This window comes from Saccoglossus kowalevskii, chromosome 10 (assembly GCF_978046115.1).
Source record: "Saccoglossus kowalevskii chromosome 10, keSacKowa6.1, whole genome shotgun sequence".
Taxonomy (NCBI): Eukaryota; Metazoa; Hemichordata; class Enteropneusta; family Harrimaniidae; genus Saccoglossus; species Saccoglossus kowalevskii.
Window position 1 is genome coordinate 38,128,665 of NC_140650.1, and position 18,435 is coordinate 38,147,099.

Consider the following 18,435-nt stretch of genomic DNA (forward strand, 5'->3'; position numbering starts at 1 on the left):
AGAACGCATTTTAAAATATCACTGTTTAGAACTCAGATCAAAATATCGCTGTTTAGAACTCAGTTTAAAATATCACTGTTTAGAACTCAGTTTAAAATATCACTGTTAAGAACTCAGTTTAGAATATCACTGTTTAGAACTCAGTTTAAAATATCACTATTTAGAACTCAGTTTAAAATATCACTGTTTAGAACTCAGTTTAAAATATCACTGTTTAGACCTCAGTTTAAAATATCACTGTTTAGAACTCAGAGCAGAATATCACTGTTTAGAACTCAGTTTCAAATATCACTGTTTAGAACTCAGTTTAAAATATCACTGTTTAGAACTCAGTTTAAAATATCACTGTTTAAAACTCAGATTAAAATATCACTGTTTAGAACTCGGATCAAAATATCACTGTTTAGAACTCAGATCAAAATACCACTACTTAGAACTCAGATCAAAATATCACTGTTTAGAGCTCAGTTTAAAATATCACTGTTTAAAACTCAGTTTAAAATATCACTGTTTAGAACTCAAATCAAAATATCACTACTTAGAACTCACATCAAAATATCACTGTTTAAAACTCAGTTTAAAATATCACTGTTTAGAACTCAGTTTAAAATATCACTGTTTAGAACTCAGATCAAAATATCACTGTTTAGAACTCAAATCAAAATATCACTACTTAGAACTCAGATCAAAATATCACTGTTTAAAACTCAGTTTAAAATATCACTGTTTAGAACTCAGTTTAAAATATCACTGTTTAGAACTCAGATCAAAATATCACTGTTTAGAACTCAGTTTAAAATATCACTGTTTAGAACTCAGATCAAAATATCGCTGTTTAGATCTCAGATCAAAATATCGCTGTTTAGAACTCAGTTTAAGATATCACTGTTCAGAACTCAGTTTAAAATATCACTGTTTAGAACTCAGATTAAAATATCACTGTTTAGAACTCAGATCAAAATATCACTGTTTTGAACTCAGATCAGAATATCACTGTTTAAAGCTCAGTTTAAAATATCACTGTATAGAACTCAGTTTAAAATATCACTGTTTATAACTCAGATTAAAATATCACTGTTTAGAACTCAGTTTAAAATATCACTGTTTAGAACTCAGATCAGAATATCACTGTTTAGAACTCAGTTTCAAATATCACTGTTTAGAACTCAGTTTAAAATATCACTGTTTAGATCTCAGATTAAAATATCACTGTTTAAAACTCAGATTAAAATATCACTGTTTAGAACTCGGATCAAAATATCACTGTTTAGAACTCAGATCAAAATACCACTACTTAGAACTCAGATCAAAATATCACTGTTTAGAGCTCAGTTTAAAATATCACTGTTTAAAACTCAGTTTAAAATATCACTGTTTAGAACTCAGATCAAAATATCACTACTTACAACTCAGATCAAAATATCACAGTTTACTCAGTTTGCAATATCACTGTTTCAAACTCAGATCAAAATATCACTATTTAGAACTCAGTTTAAAATATCACTTTTTAGAACTCAGATTAAAATATCACTGTTAAGAACTCAGTTTAGAATATCACTGTTTAGAACTCAGTTTAAAATATCACTATTTAGAACCCAGTTCAAAATATCACGGTTCAGAACGCAGTTTAAAATATCACTGTTTAGAACTCAGATCAAAATATCGCTGTTTAGAACTCAGTTTAAAATATCACTGTTTAGAACTCAGTTTAAAATATCACTGTTAAGAACTCAGTTTAGAATATCACTGTTTAGAACTCAGTTTAAAATATCACTATTTAGAACTCAGTTTAAAATATCACTGTTTAGAACTCAGTTTAAAATATCACTGTTTAGAACTCAGTTTAAAATATCACTATTTAGAACTCAGATCAGAATATCACTGTTTAGAACTCAGTTTCAAATATCACTGTTTAGAACTCAGTTTAAAATATCACTGTTAAGAACTCAGTTTAGAATATCACTGTTTAAATCTCAGATTAAAATATCACTGTTTAGAACTCGGATCAAAATATCACTGTTTAGAACTCAGATCAAAATACCACTACTTAGAACTCAGATCAAAATATCACTGTTTAGAGCTATGTTTAAAATATCACTGTTTAAAACTCAGTTTAAAATATCACTGTTTAGAACTCAAATCAAAATATCACTACTTAGAACTCACATCAAAATATCACTGTTTAAAACTCAGTTTAAAATATCACTGTTTAGAACTCAGTTTAAAATATAACTGTTTAGAACTCAGATCAAAATATCACTGTTTAGAACTCAAATCAAAATATCACTACTTAGAACTCAGATCAAAATATCACTGTTTAAAACTCAGTTTAAAATATCACTGTTTAGAACTCAGTTTAAAATATCACTGTTTAGAACTCAGATCAAAATATCACTGTTTAGAACTCAGTTTAAAATATCACTGTTTAGAACTCAGATCAAAATATCGCTGTTTAGAACTCAGATCAAAATATCACTGTTTAAAGCTCAGTTTAAAATATCACTGTTTAGAACTCAGTTTAAAATATCACTGTTTAGAACTCAGATCAAAATATCACTGTTTAGAACTCAGTTAAAAATATCACTGTTTAGAACTCAGTTTAAAATATCACTGTATAGAACTCAGTTTAAAATATCACTGTTTATAACTCAGATTAAAATATCACTGTTTAGAACTCAGTTTAAAATATCACTGTTTAGAACTCAGATCAGAATATCACTGTTTAGAACTCAGTTTAAAATATCACTGTTTAGAACTCAGTTTAAAATATCACTGTTTAGAACTCAGTTTAAAATATCACTGTTTAAAACTCAGATTAAAATATCACTGTTTAGAACTCGGATCAAAATATCACTGTTTAGAACTCAGATCAAAATACCACTAATTAGAACTCAGATCAAAATATCACTGTTTAGAGCTCAGTTTAAAATATCACTGTTTAAAACTCAGTTTAAAATATCACTATTTAGAACTCAAATCAAAATATCACTACTTAGAACTCAGATCAAAATATCACTGTTTAGAACTCAGTTAAAAATATCACTGTTTAGAACTCAGTTTAAAATATCACTGTTTAGAACTCAGATCAAAATATCGCTGTTTAGAACTCAGTTTAAAATATCACTGTTTAGAACTAAGTTTAAAATATCAATGTTTAGAAGTCAGTTTAAAATATCACTGTTTAGAACTCTGATTAAAATATCACTACTTAGAACTCAGATCAAAATATCACTGTTTACTCAGTTTGAAATATCTCTGTTTCAAACTCAGATCAAAATATCACTACTTAGAACTCAGTTTAAAATATCATACTTTAGAACTCAGATTAAAATATCACTGTTAAGAACTCAGTTTAAAATATCACTGTTTAGAACTCAGTTTAAAATATCACTATTTAGAACTCAGTTTCAAATATCACTGTTCAGAACGCAGTTTAAAATATCACTGTTTAGAATTCAGAACAAAATATCACTATTTAGAACTCAGATCAAAATATCACTGTTTAGAACTCAGATCAAAATATCACTACTTACAACTCAGATCAAAATATCACAGTTTACTCAGTTTGCAATATCACTGTTTCAAACTCAGATCAAAATATCACTACTTAGAACTCAGTTTAAAATATCACTGTTAAGAACTCAGTTTAGAATATCACTGTTTAGAACTCAGTTTAAAATATCACTATTTAGAACTCAGTTTAAAATATCACGGTTCAGAACGCAGTTTAAAATATCACTGTTTAGAACTCAGATCAAAATATCGCTGTTTAGAACTCAGTTTAAAATATCCCTGTTTAGAACTCAGTTTAAAATATCACTGTTAAGAACTCAGTTTAGAATATCACTGTTTAGAACTCAGTTTAAAATATCACTATTTAGAACTCAGTTTAAAATATCACTGTTTAGAACTCAGTTTAAAATATCACTGTTTAGAACTCAGTTTAAAATATCACTGTTTAGAACTCAGTTTAAAATATCACCGTTTAGAACTCGGATCAAAATATCACTGTTTAGAACTCAGATCAAAATATCACTTTTTAGAACTCAGATTAAAATATCACTGTTAAGAACTCAGTTTAGAATATCACTGTTTAGAACTCAGTTTAAAATATCACTATTTAGAACTCAGTTTAAAATATCACGGTTCAGAACGCAGTTTAAAATATCACTGTTTAGAACTCAGATCAAAATATCGCTGTTTAGAACTCAGTTTAAAATATCCCTGTTTAGAACTCAGTTTAAAATATCACTGTTAAGATCTCAGTTTAGAATATCACTGTTTAGAACTCAGTTTAAAATATCACTATTTAGAACTCAGTTTAAAATATCACTGTTTAGAACTCAGTTTAAAATATCACTGTTTAGAACTCAGTTTAAAATATCACTATTTAGAACTCAGATCAGAATATCACTGTTTAGAACTCAGTTTCAAATATCACTGTTTAGAACTCAGTTTAAAATATCACTGTTTAGAACTCAGTTTAAAATATCACTGTTTAAAACTCAGATTAAAATACCTCTGTTTAGAACTCGGATCAAAATATCACTGTTTAGAACTCAGATCAAAATACCACTACTTAGAACTCAGATCAAAATATCACTGTTTAGAGCTCAGTTTAAAATATCACTGTTTAAAACTCAGTTTAAAATATCACTGTTTAGAACTCAAATCAAAATATCACTACTTAGAACTCAGATCAAAATATCACTGTTTAAAACTCAGTTTAAAATATCACTGTTTAGAACTCAGTTTAAAATATCACTGTTTAGAACTCAGATCAAAATATCACTGTTTAGAACTCAGTTAAAAATATCACTGTTTAGAACTCAGTTTAAAATATCACTGTTTAGAACTCAGATCAAAATATCGCTGTTTAGAACTCAGTTTAAAATATCACTGTTTAGAACTCAGTTTAAAATATCAATGTTTAGAAGTCAGTTTAAAATATCACTGTTTAGAACTCAGATCAAAATATCGCTGTTTAGAACTCAGTTTAAAATATCACTGTTTAGAACTCAGTTTAAAATATCACAGTTAAGAACTCAGTTTAGAATATCACTGTTTAGAACTCAGTTTAAAATATCACTATTTAGAACTCAGTTTAAAATATCATTGTTTAGAACTCAGTTTAAAATATCACTGTTTAGAACTCAGATTAAAATATCACTGTTTAGAACTCAGTTTAAAATATCACTGTTTAGAACTCAGATCAGAATATCACTGTTTAGAACTCAGTTTCAAATATCACTGTTTAGAACTCAGTTTAAAATATCACTGTTTAGAACTCAGTTTAAAATATCACTGTTTAAAACTCAGATTAAAATATCACTGTTTAGAACTCGGATCAAAATATCACTGTTTAGAACTCAGATCAAAATATCGCTGTTTAGAACTCAGTTTAAAATATCACTGTTTAGAACTCAGTTTAAAATATCACTGTTAAGAACTCAGTTTAGAATATCACTGTTTAGAACTCAGTTTAAAATATCACTATTTAGAACTCAGTTTAAAATATCACTGTTTAGAACTCAGTTTAAAATATCACTGTTTAGAACTCAGATCAGAATATCACTGTTTAGAACTCAGTTTCAAATATCACTGTTTAGAACTCAGTTTAAAATATCACTGTTTAGAACTCAGTTTAAAATATCACTGTTTAAAACTCAGATTAAAATATCACTGTTTAGAACTCGGATCAAAATATCACTGTTTAGAACTCAGATCACAATACCATTACTTAGAACTCAGATCAAAATATCACTGTTTAGAGCTCAGTTTAAAATATCACTGTTTAAAACTCAAATCAAAATATCACTACTTAGAACTCAGATCAAAATATCACTGTTTAAAACTCAGTTTAAAATATCACTGTTTAGAACTCAGTTTAAAATTTCACTGTTTAGAACTCAGATCAAAATATCACTGTTTAGAACTCAGTTAAAAATATCACTGTTTAGAACTCAGTTTAAAATATCACTGTTTAGAACTCAGATCAAAATATCGCTGTTTAGAACTCAGTTTAAAATATCACTGTTTAGAACTCAGTTTAAAATATCAATGTTTAGAAGTCAGTTTAAAATATCACTGTTTAGAACTCAGATTAAAATATCACTACTTAGAACTCAGATCAAAATATCACTGTTTACTCAGTTTGAAATATCACTGTTTCAAACTCAGATCAAAATATCACTACTTAGAACTCAGTTTAAAATATCATACTTTAGAACTCAGATTAAAATATCACTGTTAAGAACTCAGTTTAAAATATCACTGTTTAGAACTCAGTTTAAAATATCACTATTTAGAACTCAGTTTAAAATATCACTGTTCAGAACGCAGTTTAAAATATCACTGTTTAGAATTCAGAACAAAATATCACTATTTAGAACTCAGATCAAAATATCACTGTTTAGAACTCAGTTAAAAATATCACTGTTTAGAACTCAGTTTAAAATATCACTGTTTAGAACTCAGATCAAAATATCGCTGTTTAGAACTCAGTTTAAAATATCACTGTTTAGAACTCAGTTTAAAATATCAATGTTTAGAAGTCAGTTTAAAATATCACTGTTTAGAACTCAGATCAAAATATCGCTGTTTAGAACTCAGTTTAAAATATCACTGTTTAGAACTCAGTTTAAAATATCAATGTTTAGAAGTCAATTTAAAATATCACTGTTTAGAACTCAGTTTAAAATATCACTGTTTAGAACTCAGATCAAAATATCACTGTTTAGAACTCAGTTAAAAATATCACTGTTTAGAACTCAGTTTAAAATATCACTGTTTAGAACTCAGATCAAAATATCGCTGTTTAGAACTCAGTTTAAAATATCGCTGTTTAGAACTCAGTTTAAAATATCAATGTTTAGAAGTCAGTTTAAAATATCACTGTTTAGAACTCAGATTAAAATATCACTACTTAGAACTCAGATCAAAATATCACTGTTTACTCACTTTGAAATATCACTGTTTCAAACTCAGATCAAAATATCACTACTTAGAACTCAGTTTAAAATATCATACTTTAGAACTCAGATTAAAATATCACTGTTAAGAACTCAGTTTAAAATATCACTGTTTAGAACTCATTTTAAAATATCACTATTTAGAACTCAGTTTAAAATATCACTGTTCAGAACGCAGTTTAAAATATCACTGTTTAGAATTCAGTACAAAATATCACTATTTAGAACTCAGATCAAAATATCACTGTTTAGAACTCAGATCAAAATATCAGTACTTACAACTCAGATCAAAATATCACAGTTTACTCAGTTTGCAATATCACTGTTTCAAACTCAGATCAAAATATCACTACTTAGAACTCAGTTTAAAATATCACTTTTTAGAACTCAGATTAAAATATCACTGTTAAGAACTCAGTTTAGAATATCACTGTTTAGAACTCAGTTTAAAATATCACTATTTAGAACTCAGTTTAAAATATCACGGTTCAGAACGCAGTTTAAAATATCACTGTTTAGAACTCAGATCAAAATATCGCTGTTTAGAACTCAGTTTAAAATATCACTGTTTAGAACTCAGTTTAAAATATCACTGTTAAGAACTCAGTTTAGAATATCACTGTTTAGAACTCAGTTTAAAATATCTCTATTTAGAACTCAGATTAAAATATCACTGTTTAGAACTCAGTTTAAAATATCACTGTTTAGAACTCAGATCAGAATATCACTGTTTAGAACTCAGTTTCAAATATCACTGTTTAGAACTCAGTTTAAAATAACACTACTTAGAACTCAGTTCAAAATATCGCTGCTTAGAACCCAGTTTAAAATATCACTGTTTATAGCTCAGTTTAAAATAACACTGCTTAGAACTCAGATTAAAATATCGCCGCTTAGAACTCAGTTTGAAATAACATTATTTTGAACTCAGATTAAAATATCGCTGCTTAGAACTTAGTTTAAAATATCACTATTTAGAACTCAGATTAAAATATCGCTGCTTAGAACTCAGATTAAAATATCGCTGCTTAGAACTCAGTTTGAAATAACATTATTTTGAACTCAGATTAAAATATCGCTGCTTAGAACTTAGTTTACAATATCACTGTTTAGAACTCAGATCTAAATATCACTGTTTAGAACTCAGTTTAAAATATCACTCTTTAGAACTCAGTTTAAAATATCACTGTTTAGAGCTCAGTTTAAAATATCACTCTTTAGAGCTCAGTTTAAAATATCACTGTTTAGAACTCAGTTGAAAATATCACTGTTTAGAACTCAGTTTAAAATATCACTCTTCAAAACTCAGTTTAAAATATCACTGTTTAGACCTCAGATCGAAATATCACTGTTTAGAACTCAGATCAAAATATCACTGTTTAGAACTCAGGTCAAAATATCACTGTTTAGAACTCAGTTTAAAATATGACTGTTTAGAACTAAGATCAAAATATCACTGTTTAGAACTCAGATCAAAATATCACTCTTTAGAACTCAGTTTAAAATAACACTCTTTAGAACTCAGATCAAAATATCACTGTTTAGACCTCAGATCAAAATATCACTACTTAGAACTCAGTTCAAAATATCGCTGCTCAGAACTCAGTTTAAAACAACACTATTTAGAACTCAGATTAAAATATCGCTGCTTAGAAGTCAGTTTAAAATAACACTACTTAGAACTCAGTTCAAAATATCGCTGCTTAGAACCCAGTTAAAAATATCACTGTTTAGATCTCAGTTTAAAATAACACTACTTAGAACTCAGTTCAAAATATCGCTGCTTAGAACCCAGTTTAAATTATCACTGTTTATAGCTCATTTTAAAATAACACTGCTTAGAACTCAGATTAAAATATCGCTGCTTAGAACTCAGTTTGAAATAACATTATTTAGAACTAAGATTAAAATATCGCTGCTTAGAACTTAGTTTAAAATATCACTATTTAGAACTCAGATTAAAATATCGCTGCTTAGAACTCAGTTTAAAAAGACACTATTTAGAACTCAGATTAAAATAACACTACTTAGAACTCAGTTTAAAATAACACTACTTAGAACTCAGTTCAAATTATCGCTGCTTAGAACCCAGTTTAAAATATCACTGCTTAGAACTCAATTTAAAATAACACTATTTAGAACTCAGATTAAAATATCGCTGCTTAGAACCCAGTTTAAAATATCACTGTTTAGAGCTCAGATTAAAATAACACTGCTTAGATTCAGATCAAAATATCGCTGCTTAGAACCCAGTTTAAAATATCACTCTTTAGAACTCAGTTTAAAATAACACTGTTTAGAGCTCAGTTTAAAATATCACTCTTTAGAGGTCAGTTTAAAATATCACTGTATAGAACTCAGTTTAAAATATGACTGTTTAGAACTCAGATCAAAATATCACTGTTTAGAACTTAGATCAAAATATCACTGTTTAGAACTCAGTTTAAAATATCACTTTTTAGAACTCAGATTAAAATATCACTGTTTAGAACTCAGTTTAAAATAACGCTGATTAGAGCTCAGTTTAAAATATCACTCTTTAGAGGTCAGTTTAAAATATCACTGTTTAGAACTCAGTTTAAAAAATGACTGTTTAGAACTCAGATCAAAATATCACTGTTTAGAACTCAGGTCAAAATATCACTGTTTAGAACTCAGGGTAAAATATCACTCTTTGGAACTCAGTTTAAAATAACACAGTTTAGAGCTCAGTTTAAAATATCACTCTTTAGAGCTCAGTTTAAAATGTCACTGTTTAGAACTCAGTTGAAAATATCACTGTTTAGAACTCAGTTTAAAATATCACTCTTTAGAACCCAGTTTAAAATATCACTGTTTAGAGCTCAGTTTGAAATATCACTGTTTAGAACTCAGTTTAAAATAACACTATTTAGAGCTCAGTTTAAAATAACACTGCTTTGAACTCAGATTAAAATATCGCTGCTTAGAACTCAGTTTAAAATATCACTGTTTAGAACTCAGATAGAAATATCACTGTTTAGAAGTCAGTTTAAAATATCACTGTTTAGAACTCAGATTAAAATAACACTACTTAGAACTCAGTTTAAAATATCACTATTTAGAACTCAGATTAAAAGAACACTACTTAGAACTCTGTTTGAAATAACACTTCTTAGAACTCAGTTCAAAATATCGCTGCTTAGAACCCAGTTTAAAAAATCAATGCTTAGAACTCAGTTTAAAATAACACTATTTAGAACGCAGATTAAAATATCGCTGCTTAGAACTCAGTTTAAAATATCACTGTCAAGAGCTCAGTTTAAAATAACACTGCTTAGAACTCAGTTCAAAATATCGCAGCTTAGAACCCAGTTTAAAATATCACTGTTTAGAGCTCAGTTTAAAATAACACTGTTTAGAGCTCAGTTTAAAATAACACTGCTTAGAACTCAGATTAAAATATCACTGCTTAGAAGTCAGTTTAAAATATCACTATTTAAAACTCAGTTTAAAATAACACTACATAGAATTCAATTCAAAATATCGCTGCATAGAACCCAGTTTAAAATATCACTGTTTACAGCTCAGTTTAAAATAATACTACTTAGAACTCAGTTGAAAATATCACTCTTCAAAACTCAGTTTAAAATATGACTGTTTAGAACTCAGATCGAAATATCACTGTTTAGAACTCAGTTTAAAATATCACTCTTTAGAACCCAGTTTAAAATATCACTGTTTAGAGCTCAGTTTAAAATATCACTGTTTAGAACTCAGTTTAAAATATGACTGTTTAGAACTCAGATCAAAATATCACTGTTTACAACTCTGATCAAAATATCTCTGTTTAGAACTCAGTTTAAAATATCACTCTTTAGAACTCAGATCAAAATATCACTGTTTAGAACTCAGTTTAAAATAACACTGCTTAGAACTCAGTTGAAAATATCACTGTTTAGAACTCAGTTTAAAATATACACTTCAAAACTCAGTTTAAAATATCACTGTTTAGAACTCAGATAGAAATATCACTGTTTAGAAGTCAGTTTAAAATATCACTGTTTAGAACTCAGTTTAAAATATCACTGTTTAGAGCTCAGTTTAATATATCACACTTTAGAGCTCAATTTAAAATATCACTGTTTAGAACTCAGTTTAAAATATGACTGTTTAGAACTCAGATCGAAATATCAATGTTTAGAACGCAGATCAAAATATCACTGTTTATAACTTAGATCAAAACATCACTGTTTAGAACTCAGTTTAAAATATCACTCTTTAGAACTCAGTTTAAAATATCACTCTTTAGAGCTCAGTTTAAAATATCACTCTTTAGAGCTCAGTTTAAAATATCACCGTTTAGAACTCAGTTTAAAAAATCACTGTTTAGAACTCAGATCAAAATATCACTGTTTAGAACTCAGATCAAAATATCACTCTTTAGAACTCAGTTTACAATTTCACTGTTTAGATCTCAGTTTAAAATATCACTCTTTAGAACTCGGATCAAAATATCAATATTTTGGACCCAGTTTAAAATATCACTGTTTAGAACTCAGATCGAAATATCACTGTTTAGAACTCAGTTTAAAATATCACTCTTTAGAACTCAGTTTAAAATATGACTGTTTAGAACTCAGATCGAAATATCACTGTTTAGAACTCAGATCAAAATATCACTGTTTATAACTTAGATCAAAATATCACTGTTTAGAACTCAGTTTAAAATATCACTCTTTAGAACTCAGTTTAAAATATCACTCTTTAGAGCTCAGTTTAAAATATCACTCTTTAGAACTCAGTTTAAAATATGACTGTTTAGAACTCAGATCAAAATATCACTGTTTAGAACTGAGATCGAAATATCACTGTTTAGAACTCAGTTTAAAATATCACTCTTTAGAACTCAGTTTACAATTTCACTGTTTAGAGCTCAGTTTAAAATATCACTCTTTAGAGCTCAGTTTAAAATATCAGTGTTTAGAACTCAGTTTAAAATATGACTGTTTAGAACTCAGATCAAAATATCACTATTTAGAACTCAGATCAAAATATCACTGTTTAGAACTCAGATCAAAATATCACTGTTTAGAACTCAGATCAAAATATCACTACTTAGAACTCAGTTCAAAATATCGCTGCTTAGAACCCAGTTTAAAATATCACTGTTTAGAACTCAGTTTAAAATATCACTCTTTAGAACTCAGTTTAAAATAACACTGTTTAGAGCTCAGTTTAAAATATCACTCTTTAGAGGTCAGTTTAAAATATCACTGTTTAGAACTCAGTTTAAAATATGACTGTTTAGAACTCAGATCAAAATATCACTGTTTAGAACTCCGATCAAAATATCACTGTTTAGAACTCAGTTTAAAATATCACTCTTTAGAGCTCAGTTTAAAATATCACTCTTTAGAGTTCAGTTTAAAATATCACCGTTTAGAACTCAGTTTAAAATATGACTGTTTAGAACTCAAATCAAAATATCACTGTTTAGAACTCAGATCAAAATATCACTGTTTCGAACTGAGATCAAAATATCACTGTTTAGAACTCAGATCAAAATATCACTACTTAGAACTCAGTTCAAAATATCGCTGCTTAGAACCCAGTTTAAAATATCACTCTTTAGAACTCAGTTTAAAATATCACTACTTAGAACTCAGTTCAAAATATCGCTGCTTAGAACCCAGTTAATATTATCACTATTTTGAACTCAGTTTAAAATAACACTACTTAGATCTCAGATTAAAATATCGCTGCTTAGAACTCAGTTTAAAATAACACTATTTAGAGCTCAGTTTAAAATAACACTGCTTTGAACTCAGATTAAAATATCGCTGCTTAGAACTCAGTTTAAAATAACACTATTTAGAGCTCAGTTTAAAATAACACTGCTTTGAACTCAGATTAAAATATCGCTGCTTAGAACTCAGTTTAAAATAACACTATTTAGAACTCAGATTAAAATATCGCTGCTTAGAACTCAGTTTAAAATAACACTATTTAGAACTCAGATTAAAATAACACTACTTAGAACTCAGTTTAAAATATCACTATTTAGAACTCAGATTAAAATAACACTACTTAGAACTCTGTTTGAAATAACACTTCTTAGAACTCAGTTCTAAATATCGCTGCTTAGAACCCAGTTTAAACAATCAATGCTTAGAACTCAGTTTAAAATAACACTATTTAGAACGCAGATTAAAATATCGCTGCTTAGAACCCAGTTTAAAATATCACTGTTTAGAACTCATTTTAAAATAACACTACTTAGAACTCAGTTTAAAATAACACTACTTAGAACTCAGTTCAAAATATCTCTGCTTAGAACCCAGTTTAAAATATCACTGTCAAGAGCTCAGTTTAAAATATCACTGTTTAGAACTCAGATCAAAATATCACTGTTTAGAACTCTGATCAAAATAACTCAGTTTAGAACTCAGTTTAAAATAACACTGCATAGAACTCAGTTGAAAATATCACTGTTTAGAACTCAGTTTAAAATATCACACTTCAAAACTCAGTTTAAAATATCACTGTTTAGAACTCAGATAGAAATATCACTGTTTAGAAGTCAGTTTAAAATATCACTGTTTAGAACTCAGTTTAAAATATCACTGTTTAGAGCTCAGTTTAATATGTCACACTTTAGAGCTCAGTTTAAAATATCACTCTTTAGAGCTCAGTTTAAAATATCACCGTTTTAGAACTCAGTTTAAAAAATCACTGTTTAGAACTCAGATCAAAATATCACTGTTTAGAACTCAGATCAAAATATCACTCTTTAGAACTCAGTTTACAATTTCACTGTTTAGAGCTCAGTTTAAAATATCACTCTTGAGAACTCGGATCAAAATATCAATATTTTGGACCCAGTTTAAAATATCACTGTTTAGAACTCAGATCGAAATATCACTGTTTAGAACTCAGTTTAAAATATCACTCTTTAGAACTCAGTTTAAAGTATCACTCTTTAGAGCTCAGTTTAAAATACCACTGTTTAGAACTCAGTTTAAAATATGACTGTTTAGAACTCAGATCAAAATATCACTGTTTAGAACTCAGATCGAAATATCACTGTTTAGAACTCAGTTTAAAATATCACTCTTTAGAACTCAGTTTACAATTTCACTGTTTAGAGCTCAGTTTAAAATATCCCTCTTTAGAGCTCAGTTTAAAATATCACTGTTTATAACTCAGTTTAAAATATCACTGTTTAGAACTCAGATCAAAATATCACTGTTTAGAACTCAGATCAAAAAATCACTGTTTAGAACTCAGATCAAAATATCACTGTTTAGAACTCAGATCAAAATATCACTACTTAGAACTCAGTTCAAAATATCGCTTCTTAGAACCCAGTTTAAAATATCACTATTTAGAACTCAGTTTAAAATATCACTACTTAGAACTCAGTTCAAAATATCGCTACTTAGAACCCAGTTAAAATTATCACTGTTTAGAACGCAGTTTAAAATAACACTACTTATAACTCAGATTAAAATATCGCTGCTTAGAACTCAGTTAAAATTATCACTGTTTAGAACTCAGTTTAAAATAACACTACTTAGAACTCAGTTCAAAATATCGCTGCTTAGATCCCAGTTTAAAATATCACTCTTTAGAACTCAGTTTAAAATATCACTACTTAGAACTCAGTTCAAAATATCGCTGCTTAGAACCCAGTTAAAATTATCACTGTTTAGAACTCAGTTTAAAATAACACTACTTAGAACTCAGATTAAAATATCGCTGCTTAGAACTCAGTTTAAAATAACACTATTTAGAGCTCAGTTTAAAATAACACTGCTTTGAACTCAGATTAAAATATCGCTGCTTAGAACTCAGTTTAAAATAACACTATTTAGAACTCAGATTAAAATATCGCTGCTTAGAACTCAGTTTAAAATAACACTATTTAGAACTCAGATTAAAATAACACTACTTAGTACTCAGTTTAAAATATCACTGTTTAGAACTCAGTTTAAAATAACACTACTTAGAACTCGGTTTAAAATAACACTACTTAGAACTCAGTTCAAAATATCGCTGCTTAGAACCCAGTTTAAAATATCACTGTCAAGAACTCAGTTTAAAATAACACTTCTTAGAACTCAGTTCAAAATATCGCAGCATAGAACCCAGTTTAAAATATCACTGTTTAGAGCTCAGTTTAAAATAACACTGTTTAGAGCTCAGTTTAAAATAACACTGCTTAGAACTCAGATTAAAATATCACTGCTTAGAACCCAGTTTAAAATATCACTGTTTAGAGCTCAGTTTAAAATAACACTACTTAGAACTCAGTTGAAAATATCACTCTTCAAAACTCAGTTTAAAATATCACTGTTTAGAGCTCAGATCGAAATATCACTGTTTAGAACTCAGTTTAAAATATCACTCTTTAGAACTCAGTTTAAAATATCACTGTTTAGAACTCAGATCAAAATATCACTGTTTATAACTCAGATCAAAATATCACTGTTTAGAACTCAGTTTAAAATATCACTCTTTAGAACTCAGTTTAAAACATCACTCTTTAGAGCTCAGTTTAAAATATCACTCTTTAGAGCTCAGTTTAAAATATCACCGTTTAGAACTCAGTTTAAAATATCACTGTTTAGAACTCAGATCAAAATATCACTATTTAGAACTCGGATCAAAATATCACTATTTAGAACTCAGTTTAAAATATCACTGTTTAGAACTCAGATCGAAATATCACTGTTTAGAACTCAGATCAAAATATTACTGTTTAGAACTCAGATCAAAATATCACTGTTTAGAACTCAGTTTAAAATATCACTCTTTAGAGCTCAGTTTAAAATAACACTGCTTTGAACTCAGATTAAAATATCGCTGCTTAGAACTCAGTTTAAAATAACACTATTTAGAACTCAGATTAAAATATCGCTGCTTAGAACTCAGTTTAAAATAACACTATTTAGAACTCAGATTAAAATAACACTACTTAGAACTCAGTTTAAAATAACACTACTTAGAACTCAGTTTAAAATATCACTGTTTAGAACTCAGTTTAAAATAACACTACTTAGAACTCGGTTTAAAATAACACTACTTAGAACTCAGTTCAAAATATCGCTGCTTAGAACCCAGTTTAAAATATCACTGTCAAGAACTCAGTTTAAAATAACACTTCTTAGAACTCAGTTCAAAATATCGCAGCATAGAACCCAGTTTAAAATATCACTGTTTAGAACTCAGTTTAAAATATCACACTTCAAAACTTAGTTTAAAATATCACTGTTTAGAACTCAGATAGAAATATCACTGTTTAGAAGTCAGTTTAAAATATCACTGTTTAGAACTCAGTTTAAAATATCACTGTTTAGAACTCAGATCAAAATATCACTGTTTAGAACTCTGATCAAAATATCTCTGTTTAGAACTCAGTATAAAATATCACTCTTTAGAACTCAGATCAAAATATCACTGTTTAGAACTCAGATCAAAATATCACTACTTAGAACACAGTTCAAAATATCGCTGCTTAGAACCCAGTTTAAAAGATCACTGTTTAGAGCTCAGTTTAAAATAACACTGCTTAGAACTCAGTTGAAAATATCACTGTTTAGAACTCAGTTTAAAATATCACACTTCAAAACTCAGTTTAAAATATCACTGTTTAGAACTCAGATAGAAATATCACTGTTTAGAAGTCAGTTTAAAATATCACTGTTTAGAACTCAGTTTAAAATATCACTGTTTAGAGCTCAGTTTAATATATCACACTTTAGAGCTCAGTTTAAAATATCACTGTTTAGAACTCAGTTTAAAATATGACTGTTTAGAACTCAGATCGAAATATCACTGTTTAGAACTCAGATCAAAATATCACTGTTTATAACTCAGATCAAAATATCACTGTTTAGAACTCAGTTTAAAATATCACTCTTTAGAACTCAGTTTAAAACATCACTCTTTAGAGCTCAGTTTAAAATATCACTCTTTAGAGCTCAGTTTAAAATATCACCGTTTAGAACTCAGTTTAAAATATCACTGTTTAGAACTCAGATCAAAATATCACTATTTAGAACTCGGATCAAAATATCACTATTTAGAACTCAGTTTAAAATATCACTGTTTAGAACTCAGATCGAAATATCACTGTTTAGAACTCAGATCAAAATATCACTGTTTAGAACTCAGTTTAAAATATCACTGTTTAGAACTCAGATCAAAATATCGCTGTTTAGAACTCAGTTTAAAATATCACTGTTTAGAACTCAGTTTAAAATATCAATGTTTAGAGCTCAGTTTAAAATAACACTGCTTTGAACTCAGATTAAAATATCGCTGCTTAGAACTCAGTTTAAAATAACACTATTTAGAACTCAGATTAAAATATCGCTGCTTAGAACTCAGTTTAAAATAACACTATTTAGAACTCAGATTAAAATAACACTACTTAGAACTCAGTTTAAAATATCACTGTTTAGAACTCAGTTTAAAATAACACTACTTAGAACTCGGTTTAAAATAACACTACTTAGAACTCAGTTCAAAATATCGCTGCTTAGAACCCAGTTTAAAATATCACTGTCAAGAACTCAGTTTAAAATAACACTTCTTAGAACTCAGTTCAAAATATCGCAGCATAGAACCCAGTTTAAAATATCACTGTTTAGAACTCAGTTTAAAATATCACACTTCAAAACTTAGTTTAAAATATCACTGTTTAGAACTCAGATAGAAATATCACTGTTTAGAAGTCAGTTTAAAATATCACTGTTTAGAACTCAGTTTAAAATATCACTGTTTAGAGCTCAGTTTAATATATCACACTTTAGAGCTCAGTTTAAAATATCACTGTTTAGAACTCAGTTTAAAATATCACTGTTTAGAACTCAGATCAAAATATCACTGTTTAGAACTCTGATCAAAATATCTCTGTTTAGAACTCAGTTTAAAATATCACTGTTTAGAACTCAGTTTAAAATAACACTACTTAGAACTCGGTTTAAAATAACTCTACTTAGAACTCAGTTCAAAATATCGCTGCTTAGAACCCAGTTTAAAATATCACTGTCAAGAACTCAGTTTAAAATAACACTTCTTAGAACTCAGTTCAAAATATCGCAGCATAGAACCCAGTTTAAAATATCACTGTTTAGAGCTCAGTTTAAAATAACACTGTTTAGAGCTCAGATTAAAATAACACTGCTTAGAACTCAGATTAAAATATCACTGCTTAGAACCCAGTTTAAAATATCACTGTTTAGAGCTCAGTTTAAAATAACACTACTTAGAACTCAGTTGAAAAGATCACTCTTCAAAACTCATTTTAAAATATCATGTTTAGAGCTCAGATCGAAATATCACTGTTTAGAACTCAGTTTAAAATATCACTCTTTAGAACTCAGTTTAAAATATCACTGTTTAGAGCTCAGTTTAAAATATCACTGTTTAGAACTCAGATAAAAATATCACTGTTTAGAACTCAGTTTAAAATAACATTCTTTAGAGGTCAGTTTAA